The sequence below is a fragment of the Opisthocomus hoazin genome, unplaced genomic scaffold, assembly GCF_030867145.1.
Source record: "Opisthocomus hoazin isolate bOpiHoa1 unplaced genomic scaffold, bOpiHoa1.hap1 HAP1_SCAFFOLD_177, whole genome shotgun sequence".
In the NCBI taxonomy this organism is placed as follows: Eukaryota; Metazoa; Chordata; class Aves; order Opisthocomiformes; family Opisthocomidae; genus Opisthocomus; species Opisthocomus hoazin.
This window is the reverse complement of record NW_027448956.1, coordinates 35,001-45,000: the sequence shown is the minus strand read 5'-3', so window position 1 is coordinate 45,000 and position 10,000 is coordinate 35,001.

Genomic DNA, 10,000 nt, shown 5'->3' with positions numbered 1-10,000 from the left:
ACCTGTCCTCCCCGCCGAACCGGTCCCGGGTAGACCGGTCCTCCCCGCCGAACCGGTCCCGGGTAGACGTGGTGGCCGGCCGGGACTCGGGATCGGGGGCGGGCGCGGTCGGGTAGACCTGTCCTCCCCGCCGACCCGGTCCCGGGTAGACCTGTCCTCCCCGCCGAACCGGTCCCGGGTAGACGTGGTGGCCGGCCGGGACGCGGGGCGATGGGGGGGGGCGCTGTCGGGTAGACCTGTCCTCCCCGCCGAACCGGTCCCGGGTAGACCTGTCCTCCCCGCCGACCCGGTCCCGGGTAGACGTGGTGGCCGGCCGGGACGCGGGGTGGGGGGGGCGCTGTCGTCCAGACCCGTCGGCCAGACCCGTCCCCGTCCCCGTCCCCGTCCCCGTCCCCGTCCCCGTCCCCGTCCCCGTCCCGTTCCCGCCCCCCCCCGCCACCCCCCTTCCGCGGCACCAACCCCCCCCGCAAGCAACGGGAAGGGGCGCAGCTTTCTATCAGCTCGGCTGAAACGCCCGAAGGCGGGGCGGCGTCTGTGTTTCAAAAGCGGAAAAAAAATAAAAAAGCAACAAAAACCAAAAAATTCCCGCCGCCCCGCCCCCCCCCCCCCCCCACCTCCCCCCGTGCAGGCACCCCTGCAAACGGGCCTCCGGCACGGCAGCCCGGCCGCCGCACCCCCACCCGCAAGCCCCCCCCCACCGCCGCCCCGGCCGAGAGCGCACAAGCAGCCCCTGCCGCCGCCCCCCCCCCACCCCCCCCCCGGTGCGGGCACCCCTGCATACGGGCCTCCGGCACGGCCGCTCCGCTGCCCCCCCCCACCCCGCCACCCCCCCACCGCCGCCCCGGCCGAGAGCGCACAAGCAGCCCCTGCCGCCGCCCCCCCCCCCCCCCCCCCCCGACTCAAACCTCAATCTTCTCGGAAAAGAGGCCCCGTCCCCAGCCTACCTCAGCGCAAGGCTCCCCGCCTGCTCCTCGACCCCGTCTCTCAGTCTCTGTCTCCCCCTTCTGCCGCGGGGAAGCGCCCGCCCCTTGCCGGCGGGTGGGCGGGGCGGGCCGGCTCGGGTTCCGGTTGCTAAGCAGCAGGGTGGCACTCGTTGACCCCGGGCGCCGCTCCGTCTGCCGATGGGCGGGCCGGTGCTGGCTCTCAAGAACTTTTTGTAACTGTTTCCCTGCTCTGCTTTGGTTTTGTTTTTTTTTCTCGCCCACCGTCAGAACCGATGCAGAGTAAGAAAGCCTTCAGCGAGACAGTCCGGCCAAGCTTAGCGCCTTCCACTAGATACGGCGAAGTCTCGGAAACGGGGGGTGGCGAGGGGAATTTCAGGCGCGCGCCGCCTCCCCCCTCCTGCACCACCCCCCCCCGCAAGCGACGGGAAGGGGCGCCGCTTTCCATCAGCTCGGCTGAAACGCCCGAGGACGGGGCGGCGTCTCTGTTTCAAAAGCGGAAAAAGAAATAAAAAAGCAACAAAAACCAAAAAATTCCCGCCGCCCCCCCCCAACCCACCCCCGTGCAGGCACCCCTGCATACGGGCCTCCGGCAGGACCGGCCTGCCGCCCCCAGCCACCCCCCCGCAAGCCCCCCCACCGCCGCCCCGGCTGAGAGAGCACAGGCACCCCGCCGCCGCCCCTTCCCACCCCGTGCAGGCACCCCTGCATACGGGCCTCCGGCAGGGCCGGCCTGCCGCCCCCAGCCACCCCCCGCAAGCCCCCCCCACCGCCGCCCCGGCTCAGAGAGCACAGGCAGCCCGCCGCCGGCCCACCCACCCCGTGCAGGCACCCCTGCATACGGGCCTCCGGCAGGGCCGGCCTGCCGACCCCAGCCACCCCCCGCAAGCCCCCCCACCGCCGCCCCGACTGAGAGAGCACAGGCAGCCCGCCGCCGGCCCTTCCCACCCCGTGCAGGCACCCCTGCATACGGGCCTCCGGCAGGGCCGGCCTGCCGCCCCCAGCCACCCCCCGCAAGCCCCCCCACCGCCGCCCCGGCTCAGAGAGCACAGGCAGCCCGCCGCCGGCCCACCCACCCCGTGCAGGCACCCCTGCATACGGGCCTCCGGCAGGACCGGCCTGCCGCCCCCAGCCACCCCCCGCAAGCCCCCCCACCGCCGCCCCGGCTGAGAGAGCACAGGCACCCCGCCGCCGCCCCTTCCCACCCCGTGCAGGCACCCCTGCATACGGGCCTCCGGCAGGGCCGGCCTGCCGCCCCCAGCCACCCCCCGCAAGCCCCCCCACCGCCGCCCCGGCTGAGAGAGCACAGGCAACCCGCCGCCGCCCCTTCCCACCCCGTGCAGGCACCCCTGCATACGGGCCTCCGGCAGGGCCGGCCTGCCGCCCCCAGCCACCCCCCGCAAGCCCCCCCACCGCCGCCCCGGCTGAGAGAGCACAGGCAGCCCGCCGCCGGCCCACCCACCCTGTGCAGGCACCCCTGCATACGGGCCTCCGGCAGGACCGGCCTGCCGCCCCAAGCCACCCCCCGCAAGCCCCCCCACCGCCGCCCCGGCTGAGAGAGCACAGGCACCCCGCCGCCGCCCCTTCCCACCCCGTGCAGGCACCCCTGCATACGGGCCTCCGGCAGGGCCGGCCTGCCGCCCCCAGCCACCCCCCGCAAGCCCCCCCCACCGCCGCCCCGGCTCAGAGAGCACAGGCAGCCCGCCGCAGGCCCACCCACCCCGTGCAGGCACCCCTGCATACGGGCCTCCGGCAGGGCCGGCCTGCCGCCCCCAGCCACCCCCCGCAAGCCCCCCCACCGCCGCCCCGGCTGAGAGAGCACAGGCAGCCCGCCGCCGGCCCTTCCCACCCCGTGCAGGCACCCCTGCATACGGGCCTCCGGCAGGGCCGGCCTGCCGACCCCAGCCACCCCCCGCAACCCCCCCCACCGCCGCCCCGGCTGAGAGAGCACAGGCAGCCCGCCGCCGGCCCTTCCCACCCCGTGCAGGCACCCCTGCATACGGGCCTCCGGCAGGGCCGGCCTGCCGCCCCCAGCCACCCGCCACAGGCCCCCCCACCGCCGCCCCGGCTGAGAGAGCACAGGCAGCCCGCCGCCGGCCCTTCCCACCCCGTGCAGGCACCCCTGCATACGGGCCTCCGGCAGGGCCGGCCTGCCGCCCCCAGCCACCCCCCGCAAGCCCCCCCACCGCCGCCCCGGCTCAGAGAGCACAGGCACCCCGCCGCCGCCCCTTCCCACCCCGTGCAGGCACCCCTGCATACGGGCCTCCGGCAGGGCCGGCCTGCCGCCCCCAGCCACCCCCCGCAAGCCCCCCCCACCGCCGCCCCGGCTCAGAGAGCACAGGCAGCCCGCCGCAGGCCCACCCACCCCGTGCAGGCACCCCTGCATACGGGCCTCCGGCAGGGCCGGCCTGCCGACCCCAGCCACCCCCCGCAAGCCCCCCCACCGCCGCCCCGACTGAAACAGCACAGGCAGCCCGCCGCCGGCCCTTCCCACCCCGTGCAGGCACCCCTGCATACGGGCCTCCGGCAGGGCCGGCCTGCCGCCCCCAGCCACCCGCCACAGGCCCCCCCACCGCCGCCCCGGCTGAGAGAGCACAGGCAGCCCGCCGCCGCCCCTTCCCACCCCGTGCAGGCACCCCTGCATACGGGCCTCCGGCAGGGCCGGCCTGCCGACCCCAGCCACCCCCCGCAAGCCCCCCCACCGCCGCCCCGGCTGAGAGAGCACAGGCAGCCCGCCGCCGGCCCACCCACCCTGTGCAGGCACCCCTGCATACGGGCCTCCGGCAGGACCGGCCTGCCGCCCCCAGCCACCCCCCGCAAGCCCCCCCACCGCCGCCCCGGCTGAGAGAGCACAGGCACCCCGCCGCCGCCCCTTCCCACCCCGTGCAGGCACCCCTGCATACGGGCCTCCGGCAGGGCCGGCCTGCCGCCCCCAGCCACCCCCCGCAAGCCCCCCCCACCGCCGCCCCGGCTCAGAGAGCACAGGCAGCCCGCCGCAGGCCCACCCACCCCGTGCAGGCACCCCTGCATACGGGCCTCCGGCAGGGCCGGCCTGCCGACCCCAGCCACCCCCCGCAAGCCCCCCCACCGCCGCCCCGACTGAGACAGCACAGGCAGCCCGCCGCCGGCCCTTCCCACCCCGTGCAGGCACCCCTGCATACGGGCCTCCGGCAGGGCCGGCCTGCCGCCCCCAGCCACCCCCCGCAAGCCCCCCCCACCGCCGCCCCGGCTCAGAGAGCACAGGCAGCCCGCCGCAGGCCCACCCACCCCGTGCAGGCACCCCTGCATACGGGCCTCCGGCAGGGCCGGCCTGCCGACCCCAGCCACCCCCCGCAACCCCCCCCACCGCCGCCCCGACTGAGACAGCACAGGCAGCCCGCCGCCGGCCCTTCCCACCCCGTGCAGGCACCCCTGCATACGGGCCTCCGGCAGGGCCGGCCTGCCGCCCCCAGCCACCCCCCGCAAGCCCCCCCACCGCCGCCCCGGCTGAGAGAGCACAGGCAACCCGCCGCCGCCCCTTCCCACCCCGTGCAGGCACCCCTGCATACGGGCCTCCGGCAGGGCCGGCCTGCCGCCCCCAGCCACCCCCCGCAAGCCCCCCCCACCGCCGCCCCGGCTCAGAGAGCACAGGCAGCCCGCCGCAGGCCCACCCACCCCGTGCAGGCACCCCTGCATACGGGCCTCCGGCAGGGCCGGCCTGCCGACCCCAGCCACCCCCCGCAACCCCCCCCACCGCCGCCCCGGCTGAGAGAGCACAGGCAGCCCGCCGCCGGCCCTTCCCACCCCGTGCAGGCACCCCTGCATACGGGCCTCCGGCAGGGCCGGCCTGCCGACCCCAGCCACCCCCCGCAACCCCCCCCACCGCCGCCCCGGCTGAGAGAGCACAGGCAGCCCGCCGCCGGCCCTTCCCACCCCGTGCAGGCACCCCTGCATACGGGCCTCCGGCAGGGCCGGCCTGCCGCCCCCAGCCACCCGCCACAGGCCCCCCCCACCGCCGCCCCGGCTGAGAGAGCACAGGCAGCCCGCCGCCGGCCCTTCCCACCCCGTGCAGGCACCCCTGCATACGGGCCTCCGGCAGGGCCGGCCTGCCGCCCCCAGCCACCCCCCGCAAGCCCCCCCACCGCCGCCCCGGCTCAGAGAGCACAGGCACCCCGCCGCCGCCCCTTCCCACCCCGTGCAGGCACCCCTGCATACGGGCCTCCGGCAGGGCCGGCCTGCCGCCCCCAGCCACCCCCCGCAAGCCCCCCCCACCGCCGCCCCGGCTCAGAGAGCACAGGCAGCCCGCCGCAGGCCCACCCACCCCGTGCAGGCACCCCTGCATACGGGCCTCCGGCAGGGCGGGCCTGCCGACCCCAGCCACCCCCCGCAAGCCCCCCCACCGCCGCCCCGACTGAAACAGCACAGGCAGCCCGCCGCCGGCCCTTCCCACCCCGTGCAGGCACCCCTGCATACGGGCCTCCGGCAGGGCCGGCCTGCCGCCCCCAGCCACCCGCCACAGGCCCCCCCACCGCCGCCCCGGCTGAGAGAGCACAGGCAGCCCGCCGCCGCCCCTTCCCACCCCGTGCAGGCACCCCTGCATACGGGCCTCCGGCAGGGCCGGCCTGCCGACCCCAGCCACCCCCCGCAAGCCCCCCCACCGCCGCCCCGGCTGAGAGAGCACAGGCAGCCCGCCGCCGGCCCACCCACCCTGTGCAGGCACCCCTGCATACGGGCCTCCGGCAGGACCGGCCTGCCGCCCCAAGCCACCCCCCGCAAGCCCCCCCACCGCCGCCCCGGCTGAGAGAGCACAGGCAGCCCGCCGCCGCCCCTTCCCACCCCGTGCAGGCACCCCTGCATACGGGCCTCCAGCACGGGCGACCCGCTCTGTCCGCAGGGAGGACAGGTCTACCCCTTCTGCCGGCAGGGAGGCCAGGTCTACCCGTTCTGCCGGCAGGGAGGCCAGGTCTACCCGTTTTACCTGCAGGGAGACCAGGTCTACCCGTTCTGCCGGCAGGGAGGCCAGGTCTACCCGTTTTACCGGCAGGGATGCCAGGTCTACCCGTTCTGGCGGCAGGGAGGCCAGGTCTACCTGTTTTACCGGCAGGGATGCCAGGTCTACCCGTTCTAGCGGCAGGGAGACCAGGTCTACCCGTATTGCCGGCAGGGATGCCAGGTCTACCCGTTTTTCCGGCAGGGATGCCAGGTCTACCCATTTACCGGCAGGGATGCCAGGTCTACCCGTTTTGCCGGCAGGGATGCCAGGTCTACCCGTTCTGGCGGCAGGGAGAACAGGTCTACCCGTTTTACCTGCAGGGAGAACAGGTCTACCCGTTTTGCCGGCAGGGATGCCAGGTCTACCCGTTTTACCTGCAGGGATGCCAGGTCTACCCGTTTTACCGGCAGGGAGGCCAGGTCTACCCATGTTGCCGGCAGGGAGGCCAGGTCTACCCGTTCTAGCGGCAGGGAGACCAGGTCTACCCATTTACCGGCAGGGAGACCAGGTCTACCCGTTTTGCCGGCAGGGATGCCAGGTCTACCCGTTTTGCCGGCAGGGAGAACAGGTCTACCCGTTTTACCTGCAGGGAGGCCATGTCTACCCGTTTTACCGGCAGGGAGACCAGGTCTACCCGTTTTGCCGGCAGGGATGCCAGGTCTACCCGTTCTGGCGGCAGGGAGACCAGGTCTACCCGTTCTGCCGGCAGGGATACCAGGTCTACCCGTTTTACCTGCACGGAGACCAGGTCTACCCATTTTACCGGCAGGGAGGCCAGGTCTACCCGTTCTGGCGGCAGGGAGAACAGGTCTACCCTTTTTGCCGGCAGGGAGACCAGGTCTACCCGTTTTACCGGCAGGGATGCCAGGTCTACCCGTTTTGCCGGCAGGGATAACAGGTCTACCCGTTTTACCTGCAGGGAGACCAGGTCTACCCGTTTTACCGGCAGGGAGACCAGGTCTACCCGTTTTGCCGGCAGGGATGCCAGGTCTACCCGTTCTGGCGGCAGGGAGGCCAGGTCTACCCGTTCTGCCGGCAGGGAGGCCAGGTCTACCCGTTTTGCCGGCAGGGAGAACAGGTCTACCCGTTTTACCGGCAGGGAGACCAGGTCTACCCGTTTTGCCGGCAGGGATGCCAGGTCTACCCGTTCTGGCGGCAGGGAGGCCAGGTCTACCCGTTCTGCCGGCAGGGAGGCCAGGTCTACCCGTTTTACCTGCAGGGAGGCCAGGTCTACCCGTTTTGGCGGCAGGGAGACCAGGTCTACCCGTTTTGCCGGCAGGGATGCCAGGTCTACCCGCTTCCGGCAGGGATGCCAGGTCTACCCGGTTCCAGGCAGGGAGGCCTCGTCTACCCGTTCTGCCGGCAGGGAGGCCAGGTCTACCCGTTTTACCGGCAGGGATGCCAGGTCTACCCGCTTCCGGCAGGGATGCCAGGTCTACCCGGTTCCAGGCAGGGAGGCCTCGTCTACCCGTTCTGCCGGCAGGGAGGCCAGGTCTACCCGTTTTACCGGCAGGGATGCCAGGTCTACCCGCTTCCGGCAGGGATGCCAGGTCTACCCGGTTCCAGGCAGGGAGGCCTCGTCTACCCGTTCTGCCGGCAGGGAGGCCAGGTCTACCCGTTTTACCGTCCGCCGGGTCCGGTGTGCCCGATGTGGCCGCCGGAGCTGCCGGCGGAAAGGGATGCCTCGTCTACCTCGCTCCGGCGGGACTTTGGCTCCACCGCGGTTCTGGCAGGTAGACGTCTTGCCCGGTTCTTCTTCGGAGCTGCCGAAGGGGTCGCTGCTTTGCGCTGCCTCCAGTTACGTCATGGTAAGAGTCGGCGGCGCTCGCGCGTCTCCCCGCTGGGGGAAGACGGTTCTCTTCGAGCCCGCCGGGGCCGGGGACCTCGCTGTCCGTATACTAGGGCAGAGGGCTGGCGCTCGCGGACCAGCGCCATCGAACCGCTGCAGCTACTCGCGGTTCAGCCGGCAGACTCGGGCGTTGCACGGCGGCTGTGGCCGTGGCCGTTCTGCCTCCTACCTATCGCGCACGGCGCTTCCGACTGCCAGAAGCCGCGCGAAGCCGCTGCTTGCCCGCAGGCTCCGGTGGCCGTTGCCGACTGGAGCGAGGGCTCCAAGAGGGGTTTCTCCAGGGCCGGGCCGAGACGGGCGGCGGTCGCCGGCACTCGAACGCTTGTCACCCGCGGCTCAGCCGGCAGACTCGGGCGTTGCCCGGCGGCCCTGGCCGTGGCCGTTCTGCCTCCTACCTATCGCGCACGGCGCTTCCGACTGCCAGAAGCCGCGCGAAGCCGCTGCTTGCCCGCAGGCTCCGGTGGCCGTTGCCGACTGGAGCGAGGGCTCCAAGAGGGGTTTCTCCAGGGCCGGGCCGAGACCGGCGGCGGTCGCCGGCACTCGAACGCTTGTCAGCCGCGGCTCAGCGGGCAGACTCGGGCGTTGCCCGGCGGCCCTGGCCGTGGCCGTTCTGCCTCCTACCTATCGCGCACGGCGCTTCCGACTGCCAGAAGCCGCGCGAAGCCGCTGCTTGCCCGCAGGCTCCGGTGGCCGTTGCCGACTGGAGCGAGGGCTCCAAGAGGGGTTTCTCCAGGGCCGGGCCGAGACCGGCGGCGGTCGCCGGCACTCGAACGCTTGTCACCCGCGGCTCAGCCGGCAGACTCGGGCGTTGCCCGGCGGCCCTGGCCGTGGCCGTTCTGCCTCCTACCTATCGCGCACGGCGCTTCCGACTGCCAGAAGCCGCGCGAAGCCGCTGCTTGCCCGCAGGCTCCGGTGGCCGTTGCCGACTGGAGCGAGGGCTCCAAGAGGGGTTTCTCCAGGGCCGGGCCGAGACCGGCGGCGGTCGCCGGCACTCGAACGCTTGTCAGCCGCGGCTCAGCCGGCAGACTCGGGCGTTGCCCGGCGGCCCTGGCCGTGGCCGTTCTGCCTCCTACCTATCGCGCACGGCGCTTCCGACTGCCAGAAGCCGCGCGAAGCCGCTGCTTGCCCGCAGGCTCCGGTGGCCGTTGCCGACTGGAGCGAGGGCTCCAAGAGGGGTTTCTCCAGGGCCGGGCCGAGACCGGCGGCGGTCGCCGGCACTCGAACGCTTGTCACCCGCGGCTCAGCCGGCAGACTCGGGCGTTGCCCGGCGACCCTGGCCGTGGCCGTTCTGCCTCCTACCTATCGCGCACGGCGCTTCCGACTGCCAGAAGCCGCGCGAAGCCGCTGCTTGCCCGCAGGCTCCGGTGGCCGTTGCCGACTGGAGCGAGGGCTCCAAGAGGGGTTTCTCCAGGGCCGGGCCGAGACGGGCGGCGGTCTCCGGCACTCGAACGCTTGTAGGGCCGGGGTTTGGGAGTGGAGCCTGCCGTGGCTCCCCCCCCCTCCCCACGCCCGTTAACAGCAGCCATCCGCGGGCACGTTGCAGAGAAGCCTCTACGGCAGTCCGGCTCTGCCGGTGGCCAAGCCGCGTTGGGCTTCTGCTGTCGACGCTGCCCGCTCGCTCGCTCGCACGCAGGGCCCCGCGCCTGTGCTGCCCAGCCCTGCCCGAGGTTCGGGGTTCGGGGGCCGGCGCGTGCGGCCGTCGCTGTCCCAGGAACCGTGGCCGTGGGGCCTCCGCTTCTCCTCCGTTCCCCTTCCCTTTCCTGATCGATGAGGCTTTTCGGGTGGCGTCGGAGAGGGCCCCCGGCGGGCCGGGTCTTCCGTACTCCCCGTCATAGGGAGCCACGGCGGGGCTCCGGTGTTCGGGCCGGGCGGTCTCCTTTCCAATGTCGCTTCCCGTCTCGTGCGAGGTGTTGTCCCCTTCCCTCCGAGCGGCGCGGACCGTGACGAGCAAAGAGACGGCGGTGGTGGAAGCGGCGGGGCGCGTGCCTCCCCGTGTCACCCCGCACCCCCCCCCATCCCGCTACCTGCTCGGTTGGGGTTCCTCGGGCTTCTTTACCGAACCGGGCTGTGTGACGGCCGCGCGGCCCCGCGAGCCCTCAGGTGTCCTAAAGCACGCCAGGCGCCGGTGTGGGCCTCGGGCCGGGTTACCCGTGGGTGCCGGCCGCAAGCAGCGCCGGGCGGTGGGGCGGACGAACCGAGACGATCGGGGCCAGGCAAAAAGCGAAAGACACGGACCGA